The 10,720-nt window shown below is 35.5% G+C and overlaps 1 long non-coding RNA gene across 1 annotated transcript; it reads right to left on the bottom strand.

The window, feature by feature from the left end:
- Positions 1–4,888: 4,888 nt before the first annotated feature.
- LOC110742497 lies at positions 4,889–5,513 on the bottom strand. Its single transcript, XR_002520217.2, has 2 exons — positions 5,369–5,513; positions 4,889–5,055 (listed from the first exon to the last, which is right to left on the bottom strand). It is a non-coding gene; the product is annotated as an uncharacterized LOC110742497 (long non-coding RNA).
- Positions 5,514–10,720: the final 5,207 nt, after the last annotated feature.

Here is a 10,720-nt window from a genome sequence, read left to right as displayed (position 1 = left end):
AGTTAGCCTTGCATTTATTTTCTAAAATGAAACAAACAAAACTCTATTATTTTTATTTTTATTTATTTATTTTTTTGAGACAGATTCTCACTCTGTCACCCAGGCTGGAGTGCAGTGGCACGATCTCTGCTCACTACAAGCTCCGCCCCCCGGGTTCCTGCCATTCTCCTGCCTCAGCCTCCCGAGTAGCTGGGACTACAGGCGCTGCCACCAGACCCGGCTAATTTTTTGTATTTTTAGTAGAGATGGGGTTTCACCATGTTAGCCAGGATGGTCTCGATCTCCTGAACCTCGTGATCCACCCACCCTGGCCTCCCAAAGTGCTGGAATTACAGGCATGAGCCACCGCACCTGGCCACAAAACTGTATTTATTTTTAAGCATATTTTTATCATTCAAAAATCTTGGTTAATAAAATAATGACTTTCAGATTATATTTTAAATGAAAACCAGCAAGCCAAATATTTTCCAGAAAGAATTGAGCACTACACATAGTCTAAAATTTAGGGACATGTTTATAATGTTTGGATACAGGTTGAGCATCCCTAAAACAAAAAAAATCAGAAATGTTCAAAATTCAAAACTTTTTGAGTGCTGACATGATGCCACAGGTGGAAAATTCTACACCTGACCTCATGTGATAGTTTGCAGTAAAAACTCAGGTGTATAACACAGAGTTTATTCCTTTAGGGGGATGTATTTAAAACATTGCATAAGGTTATCTTCAGGCTATACATAAAAAGTATATATGAAACACAAATGAATTTTGTGTTTAGACTTGGGTCGCATCTTCAAGGTATCTCATCTTGTATTTGCAAATATTCCAAACTCTGAAAAAAAATCTGAAATCTGAAACACTTCTTATCCTAAGCATTTCAGACAAGGAATACTTTGCTTGTACTATAAACTGGAATGAAAAGTTTGGCAAGTCATTTGGGGCATTTATTGGTTTTCAAAAATCTCTAAAACCAGAAAACCTAACTCCCGTGATTCAGGGAGAGGGATATCTACCTCCGTCTTCCAACAGCACTCTTAGGTGTAACAGTCATCAGTACCAGAAATGGCTGCTCTGCCTACTTTATACCAAATTAGAATCATGCTTGGTAACTTCTGAGAAGCTGATTTTTTTTTTTTTTTTTTATTCTAACATCAGAAGGCAGTTGTACCAGTCTCTGAATATCTCCTTTCGGGGTGGTCATGGGATAGTTTTGTCAGGTCAATGTTTCATTCTGAATACAAACGGTGAAAGGACAGACAGAAAGGAAAGAACTGGGAAAAAATCCTGACATTAAGTCCTGAGTGTATATTTCATGAGGTGAGAAAAAGGAAATCCCAGGGAAAGTTGCCTATGCTCAAAGATATTCTGTCATCCCCTCCTCCTCTATCATTCCCTCATTTGCTCTTATTTAAAGACATTGGAAGAGAAATCAAAATTGCCTTTGAAAAAGGTTAATTCATTTTGACTCAATTACAAAACTTCTATATAACTTGAATTCCATTAATAAGACAGTCTTTAACCTTCCAACCTTCTCTTCAGACTGAAGAATTCAAATTCTTTTCTTTGTTGTTTTGTTCTATCCCCTAGGCTTTTCAACATTCTCCGTATCCATCAAACTCTGTAGCAAAAAATTAGGCACTAGTCTTCTAAGGCCTAGACTGCAGTTAGATTCATGTGCTTGCTTTTTTATACCACTACCATCTTCTATTTGGCTCTTGCAAAATTTTTACAAACATGTGTTTCCGGGAAAAGCGTCATAACATGTGGCAGTATTGATTTTCCCCCGACGCCAGCAGTCCAAGTTCACATAGCATGTGGCTGAAGCAGATGCAGTTGATGTGATGGAATATGAACAGGTTGCCTTTCTGATAGGACTGCACCCAGCATTTCTTCAAAACATTCAAAAATGTGTCCTGCGAGAAGACTCTAGGTTATATAGGCCACATGCTTAACAGAGTTATCTGATTAAAAGCACTGCTTCAAAACATGCTGCTTTGTTTTTAAAATAATGCTAGCATAACTAGTGTTTATTATATACAATATAAAAACTTTTAAAAAACACCCTTTTTAGCAGATGATTTAAATTATTTTGGAATCAGCACAACACAGAGAAGCAGTTGATAAGAAGAGTGTGTTAATATGAGTCCTTAAACCACAGATCTAATATTCCTGAAATGTTTGGCAAGAGGAAAAAGTATCAAGAGAATTAGATAATAGTTTATTTCTGTGGGCTACAGCAAAGATACACTGTCACAGAATGAGTGAAAACTTATATCTCTGTAATTGAAAATATAATTAATACAATTTTTGAATCTAAAGCACAAGGTAATTCTAGATTTCAAGCTTACAGTAGACCAGTCTGGCCGATATAAACAAAATGACAAAATGTACTATCACCCTGTTATCTGCTGCTCTCTTTCTTTGCAACTTTACATATATTAAAAATCAAAAGGCAGGATAACTCAGTGATGTTTCTGTTAAAAATGTACATACAAAAGAGGACTAGATTCTGTCATAATCAAGAATATTGCAATTAGACATAAATGCCTCAGTCGTGGAAAAGTCGGACCTTCACAGACTTTGAAATATTTACCTGTATGGACTATGCCAGAGCACCATGGGCCAAACTTTCCCCATATAAGATCCTTCATGAAAAACCTTATAGACAGAAGGGATTGGGCAACTCATAAATCAGCAAATATAACAAGAGGCGAACACAACAAAAACAATGTTGAATTTTGCTACCAACAAATAAATGGGGATTAATTAAAGACATTAATAAAAGAGGAGCTATTTCCACTTAGTGCACTGAAAAGTTTATGTGACGATGCCTATGCTGGCTTTGGGGAAAAGAAAACTGATAATATGTATCAAGAACTATAAATATGTGCATATTCTTTGAATTTAAAGATTATTTTAAAAAAAGTATATGGTCTAACATCTCTATTGCCTGAGATCTCTATATCAAGAAAGGCTGCATTTTCAGGAAATGGGTTTGATTTTATTTTATAACACTAGGATATGTAAATAATTATACCTTCTTGCTAGCCAACACCCCTTGTCCCCAATTTGGCTGTTAAAAATCCAAAATGTAATTTGATGCACATCTCTAATGAAAGTATAAAACTTAACAGCATGCATTTCATAATTCTTGTTTCAGTTTATTTTTTCTCTGCTTGTTTTCCATTACTCTGGTGTTCTCGGGCAATATTTTCATCTCGTTATTTTATATTGTTTGAAAGCTATTGTATTTTAAAACTTTTGGAAATAAAACAAGATTTAAGCAATTTAAACGTTTTTCAAATAAAATACCACAAGACTGTTCCCGACTTACCATGGTTCAACTTACAATTTTCCTACTTTAGGACGGGTTTATTAGGACATAAACCCATTGTAAGTTGAGAAGCATCTGTATATGGAAAATAATTTTCACATAATAAACACTTAACAAATGTCTATCATTAAAATTTTATTTGCAAAAAAAGTTTGAATCAAAAGATGAGAGATTTATAGAGTATAATATAAACATTGAAAACTAATATAAAAACTGAAAAAATAAAACTATTCTTGAAATTTAATTTATAATATAAATTATCATGGAATTTGAGTAAAAAGAAGTGAAGAATTAAAAATACACAATTTTGTGTGTGCGTGAGAGGCAAAGAGAGGTAAAGAGAAGGAAAGAGAAAGAAGAAATATATGTCTGTGTACCCACAAAAATAAATCCTTAAAAATGCCAGCAGTCTTATTAAGAGATTTGCTTCTTGTTTTGTATTTTTTCAAAATATTGTTGTTTCCATGTTACTAAAAACATAAAATGTTATGTTTTTAACAAAGCTTAAAGGTCAAATTTTGTTAAATGTTAAATTGTTAATATTATTTTTATGATGAAATGTATTGAATTTAAAATTATACCTGACCAAAGTCCTGGTCCTCAGGCAGGATAAATTTTGCAGTTTACATTTTATTAATAAGGTATTTAAGACCCAGGTGAGCAAATAGACTTCTGGAGGCCAGAAACACTGATAATGCCATGAAAATATTAGGGATCCAGTACCCTGGCATAATTCCATTCATATTTTGGCATTTTTCTACTGTGATTATGCTACCTATCTCTTCTTATGCTTGGCTTCTAAGCTTGCTGAGAGACAAACTTTGAATCAGACTTCAGTATGATGTAGTCATATTTTTGATGCTTATTTTCACAAAATTCAAATTAATTCGAGGCTTAGTTGAGCAACATTGTCAACTGTATCTTGGAGACGCATTCTAAACTTCACTTCCTCCTCTGGGGCGGAGAGCTGTATTTCTCCTCAGAGATGAGAGGGGCAGGGCCAAGGAGGTAGACAGCCCTGCTTCCTGTGCAGCTCCACTCCGAGGCATTGGTGGGCAGACGGGCGCGTCAATCTCCAGAGTTCCCCACACAGGAAGCAGGAAGCAGGAGGCTCACAAAACGGACCAGGGAAGTTGTGCAGTCTGGCCTCAGGCTGACAGTGGAAATGTGAGGGGAATCTGTGAAAGTCAGTGCTCAGGCTAAAAAGGCAGCTGCACGATGACAGGGAGGCCCCCAGGGTCGCTGCTCACACAGCACTTGTGCGGTGACTGAGGGAGCCATGGGTCCTGGAACCGAGGAGGCAGCTGGACTGTGCGGTGGATCGAAGTGCTGAGGCAGGAAGCAGGTGGTCACAGGTGGAGGAAAGGATGAGCTCGTGCTATGGAGCACCTGCCCTTCACGGTGGCTCCTGTGGAGAGGCTCCGCAAAGATTAAATTGTAAAGGAAAATTCATTTATTTTGCCTAATCATCGTCAGAAACAATTTTGACACTTGCAGTGCTGAAAGGAAGGCTACTCTGGACAACAAAACAAGAAATCTGGAATTCTCAAGGACTAAGTTGTCTCAGGAAGTGCACGGGCAACAGAAACATTTCCACGAGAGGCCGGGCGGTCAGTCAGGAACTCCTCTCTGATGTCTGACTTTTCCAGGGACGGATGGGCGCCTCCAAGCAAGATGCCGAATCTCTTTGAACCTGTCCTCCTCCTAGAAAAACAGGTATCTTGCTGTAAAAAGAAACCACTTCTTTTAGAAATCAAAAGTTCCCAGGCAAGCTACATATGCAAAATGCTCTAATTCCAAAGGAAAATGTGTTGGAGTAATTCTTATATATCTAAGTTGAAATTCTCTTTATAAAGTTTTAGCTGGAAGAACACATTCTAAATTTATTGATTCGAAATTATCTGGTTGGCTTTTGTTGTTGCTTTAAACAACTTTCTATTTTATGTACTAACTAAAAAATCAGATGTTAAATTTTCTTCATGTTGGCTTAATGCAGATAAATAAAAAGCACATTTTAAATTATCATTTTCTACTTACCATAGGAAGATAAAATTTAGAGCTTGTTTAGTCTATTGAAGCTGTAACACACTGTTTAGCTCATAAGAAGGCCCTGGTTTCACTCCAAACTAGGCGTTTTCCTGACCAAAAAAAATAAAATAAAATAAAATAAAAAAGGTCTAAGTCATAATTATACCTAATAGGAAAATAATGAAATCAAATAACTGTTAACTAGATCTTTCTATTCAGGTTGGTGCATTTTTAGGGAGATACAATCTTAAAAATTAAATTTTTAGGCTGGGTGCAGTGGCTTACACCTGTAATCCCAGTACTTTGTGAGGCTGAGGTGGGCAGATCACATGAGATCAGGAGTTCGAGACCAGTCTGGCCAAGATGGGGAAAACCCCGTCTCTTTTAAAAATATAAAACTTGGCTGGATGTGGTGGCACACGTCTGTAATCCCAGCTACTTGGGAGGCTGAGGTGGGATAATTACTTGAACCCAGGAGGCAGAGGTTGCAGTGAGCTGAGATGGCACCACTGTACTCCAGCCTGGCGACAGAGCAAGACTGCATTAAAAAAAAAAAAAAAAAAATTACTTTCAGTAAAGTAACCCCCCACCCCAACACATAAACACACTTGACTAGGGTTCTCCTGGTTCATACATGACCTTCCTCGGAGGTAGTGTTTTCGTAACTTAACTGATAATGACTACAGATTTCCAAGTTCCTGCAGAGTAAATTCTGAATCGCTAGATCTGAGGTAAGGCAAAGCAATCTGTGTTTTTTTTTTTTAACAAGCACCCTAGGAAACGAAGAAGTTCAAAAAACACTGCTCTAAAAGACTACTTGCTACTGCTGTAGGTAAATAACTCAATTCACCTAGATCCTGTCTTAGGACAGACCATCCGTGACAGCACTAATAAATTGTGCATGAAATTGATTTCATCTATATTGGAAACATAATTTGTCCTGCAGTATGTCTTGTGTGCCATTGACTCACACTTTCATTTCAGTTGTTGTTTCTGCGTGGTCTAATCTTGTATATATAACCTCAATTACAGAGAAGATTTTAATTTTTCTCAATTATGAAGTTTGCCTTTCTCCTTCCCTTCAGTCTACCAATTTTTCAGTGAGGAGTTCTCAAGCCTTAGAATCCAATTTCTTCTGATTTCAGTCCAAGGTAAAAGCTTAAACCCAAGCAAAGCTCATTGCAAAGAATGTGGTTAGAACAGAAGAATAGAAGTTGCACATTTATTCAATTGTATCTTTTGTTTTGTGCTTTGTAAATACCTTTTCATCTAACGTAAATTAGAATCGAGGTCTTAGTGAATTTCAGACACAAATAGAGTGGTTCACATTTGTATTATCTTAGCCACTATGTTTATTGGCACTGTATTATAATGGACTTAGACCCAAACAAGAAATAACCATTTGAGTTTGTTTCCTTGTTTTACAACCTTTTCACATTCCAGCTTCTCCGCATAAAAGGAATTAACAGAACAGAGTACACTGCACCTGAATACTAAACGTCCTCACATTCTATGTCCTTGAGCAAATTTGAACCAGGGGGAAAAAAAACCTCTTTGCTAACACAAATACAGTGAAGTAGCAGACATATGCACTATGCTAAATTCTATCACTATCTAAGCTATGTGTCATGAATAAATAGCATACTTTAAGAAACTACACAAACTCCTTTTGATCACTAGGCTTCTATTCTGTAAATTACTGCTGCAGATTTATATGCTACCTAACTTACTACCTACCAGTGAATATGTAAGGTAAAGGGAGAATGGAGTCATATTGTAATTGCCATATTATGTGTGCTTATCCAAGTTACACATTATGTTTGAAACTATTTTTCTTACAGGGATAAGGATGGGGTGATGTGTGCCATTTTATTATTAAGAGGAATATTAAATCAATTTGTATTTATCCCAATAACAAAATTTTAAAATTTGTGAAAGAGGGTTCATTTATTTTCAATTAGTAGTAAATAAACCACCTTATAATGAAAAGCATAGTAGTTTCTCCTTGAGTATCTATACATTAAAAGGCATGAAGAAACCAAATAGTACATTGTAGCTAGCTGTGAAAGTGAAGCTGAAATAACATCACTCTAAATCTTCCCAATATGCAAACCATGATGATATGAAAAAACAGAAACTTTAGATTACAGTCCTTTTCTTTAATGCCCTAAGCAAACATAAATTTTTAAATCCCAAAGTAAATACTATTTAAAAATATATTTTTAATTAAATGTATGTAAACATTAAGTGATTGTGATATAATAGCTTTCGAGGCCAGACTAATAGTTCTGTTTCCTTATCTCTGTCATTCTGGTGAGTCCACAGAGTAAATGAATTTTTTTTTTAAGTCACTTGATACAGATAAAGTTTTTTTTAATAAAACCTGACAGTCTGGTTTTGAAATTTATATGGAAGATTAAAGAGCCAAAAATAACCAAGATATTTTTGCAGAAGAAGAATAAAGAGTGAGGATTTACCCTACCAGGTAGCAGGACTTATTATGAGGCTATAATAAATACGATAGGAGTAGTGTTGTATTGGAGTTTTATAAATTAACAGATTAAATGTAATAAAGAGTTTAGACAGATACACATATATGAAAACTTGACAAGAGTGGTATGCAAGATCAGTTCAAAATAAAAAAAAATTAATAAAACCAAAGAAAAATTACCATCTGTATGTAAAAAAATTGTAGGAAATTAGATCCTTACCTAATGCCTTTCACTCAAGCAAACTCAGATAGATTACAAACATAAATGTCAAAGACAAAGCTTTAAGCATTTAGTCAAAATGTAGATTAATACTTTTCTGACCTTGGGATAAAGATCATTTCCTAAAACAAGACCAAATAAATGCTAGCTACAAGACATGATTGATAAAACTGACTCTATTAAAATGAAGAATTTTGATTTTTCAAAAGGCACATAAGGTAAGGGAAAACAAAGTAAAAACTTTTAGGAGAAGATGACCAAGGGTATATTAAAAGCAAAGAATCACTTCTAAAAAATAAAAAGGAAAAGATAAACAGCTTAATGGGCAAAACAGACAAACAGAAAAATGGGCAACAGACACAAACAGATATTTCAGAGAAGAGGAAACACATAATTACTAGTAAGAATATGAAAATGGGCTCAATGTCTTTGTGGTTAAAGAAATGCAAGTCAAGACCACAACAAGATATCATTTTATATCCATCCATTGACAAAATTTAAGAGCCCTGATCACATCATGTGCTAGAGAAGATAATTTTAGTATCATTGATCAGAACATAAATAGTTAAAATGACTCCGAAAAATAATTTGGCAATATCATTTAAAGTAATTCTCATATCCAACTATTCAACATTTATACTGCTAGGCACTATCCAAGAATATGCCTCACATTTGTGCACTTGGATGCATATATATGAATATTCCTAGCAAGGTTATTTATAATAGGGAAATATGAGAAATTAACACAAGTGAAACGGAGATGAATAATTAAATGTGATATATCCATTCAGTTTAATTCTACAATAGTGCAACTCAGGTGTGGTCACACATGCCTGTAATCCCAGCATCTTGTGAGGCCAAGGCAGGAGGATTGCTTGAGCCCAGGCGTTCGAGACCAGCCTGGGCAACACAGCAAGACCACGTCTCAAAAAATGAAAATTCTGTAATAGTGTCAATGAACATATATACCTGCAACAGTGAAAATAGACAAATTATAAAGCTCCTTGGAATAATTCAGATGAAATTTAATGTACAATGTTGTCAGTGGGGAGGAGGAGCTGAATAAAATCTTAGACTATGAACAACCTATTACCCTTTTTTAAAAGTTCAAAACAGTTAAAACTATAGATAGATAGATGTGGAGATATAGACATGTGTCTTTATATATATATATGTATATACAAAAATGTATTATGTAGATTTTTATATATACGTACTTTTTTGAGATAGAGAAAAATATGCACACATTCAGATAGTGGTCATTATAGAGGGGGCTGGGGATGGCATGGGGAGAACATATTAATAAATACAAGTTATAATCAAACATATTAGTAAATATCAGTTATGATCAATGTCTTATATTAGTTATTTGGTTGGTGAGTTCAATGACATTCAGTATATTTTAGATGATAGATGTGGATAGATGACAGAGAGAGAGAGAGAGAGAGAGAGAGAGAGATAGACAGACACAGCCCACAGAGAAATGATGAGTCTAGTGACTAAGTATCATTATTCCAATTCTGTGAATCTAAAAGATATTAAGTTAAAAAGTAAAAGACAAAAAATAGCACCTGACTCCAGAGCAGTTCTCAAACTTCACTATGTACCAGCATCACCTGGAAAGCTTTATAAAAGTTCAGATGATTGAGTCCCCACCTCCAGAGGTTCCGTGTCAGTGGAAGTGAGGTGAAGCCAATAAATAGCACCCCAGGTGATTCTAATCCAGGTGATATATGGTTCACAGTATCAGAAATACTGCTTTATAGGAAATGCTTTTCTTGGCTTTATCACAAAAAAAGTTTGTTCTTCAACCTGTGTATGTCATAGTGGCCCAAAGCCCTCTGGACTTAAGTGACACAAGTTTATGTCTTCATGACCCTCCATTGTTCCAGCTGCATAGTTCATATTAAGGCATGCCTTATATTAAATAATAAAACCTGTAGTAATAATAACTTAAACATATATTTACATAGAGCAGTATATTTAATCTATTTTTATTACTTTATGGTTTGAGATGAATTGTATCCCCCCAAAATTCATATGCTGAATGACTAACTCTCAGAATGTGACTGCACTGGGAGACAGGGACTTTAAGGAGGCAATTAAGGCGAGCATGGTGGGTCACACTTGTAATCCCAGCCCTTTGGGAGGCCAAGGTGAGAGGATCGCTTGAGCCCAATGGTTGAAGACCAGCACGGGCAACATAGTGAGACCCCATCTCTACAAATAAAAAAAAAAACATTTAAAAAAGAGGCAATTAAGTTTGAGAGAGGTCATTAGGATGGGCCCTAATCCCATATGACTAGTGTCCTTATAAAAAGAGGAAATTTGGGCATTTTGGACATAGACATGCACAGAGGGAACACAGTGAGAAGAAAGCAACCCTGCCTACACCTTGATTTTGAACTTCCAGCCTCCAAAACTGCAAGAAAATATTTCTTTCATATTTAAGTCACCCAATCTGTTGTATTTTGCCACAACAGCCCTACCTAACAAACTAATACACCGCACAAAACCTAACCTTACATAGAGAAGATGTTTAGGGAGAGTTGGGAACATTATACCATTAAAATATCATTACAATTAAATTTGGCATTAAATATGGAAGGACAAATTGGTAGATGGAAAACTGGTCTGTCAGTATTTTTCA

This window comes from Papio anubis, chromosome 2 (assembly GCF_008728515.1).
Source record: "Papio anubis isolate 15944 chromosome 2, Panubis1.0, whole genome shotgun sequence".
Lineage (NCBI taxonomy): Eukaryota > Metazoa > Chordata > Mammalia > Primates > Cercopithecidae > Papio > Papio anubis.
The sequence above is the reverse complement of the archived record's forward strand: the minus strand, read 5'-3'. Positions and strand labels throughout refer to the sequence as shown.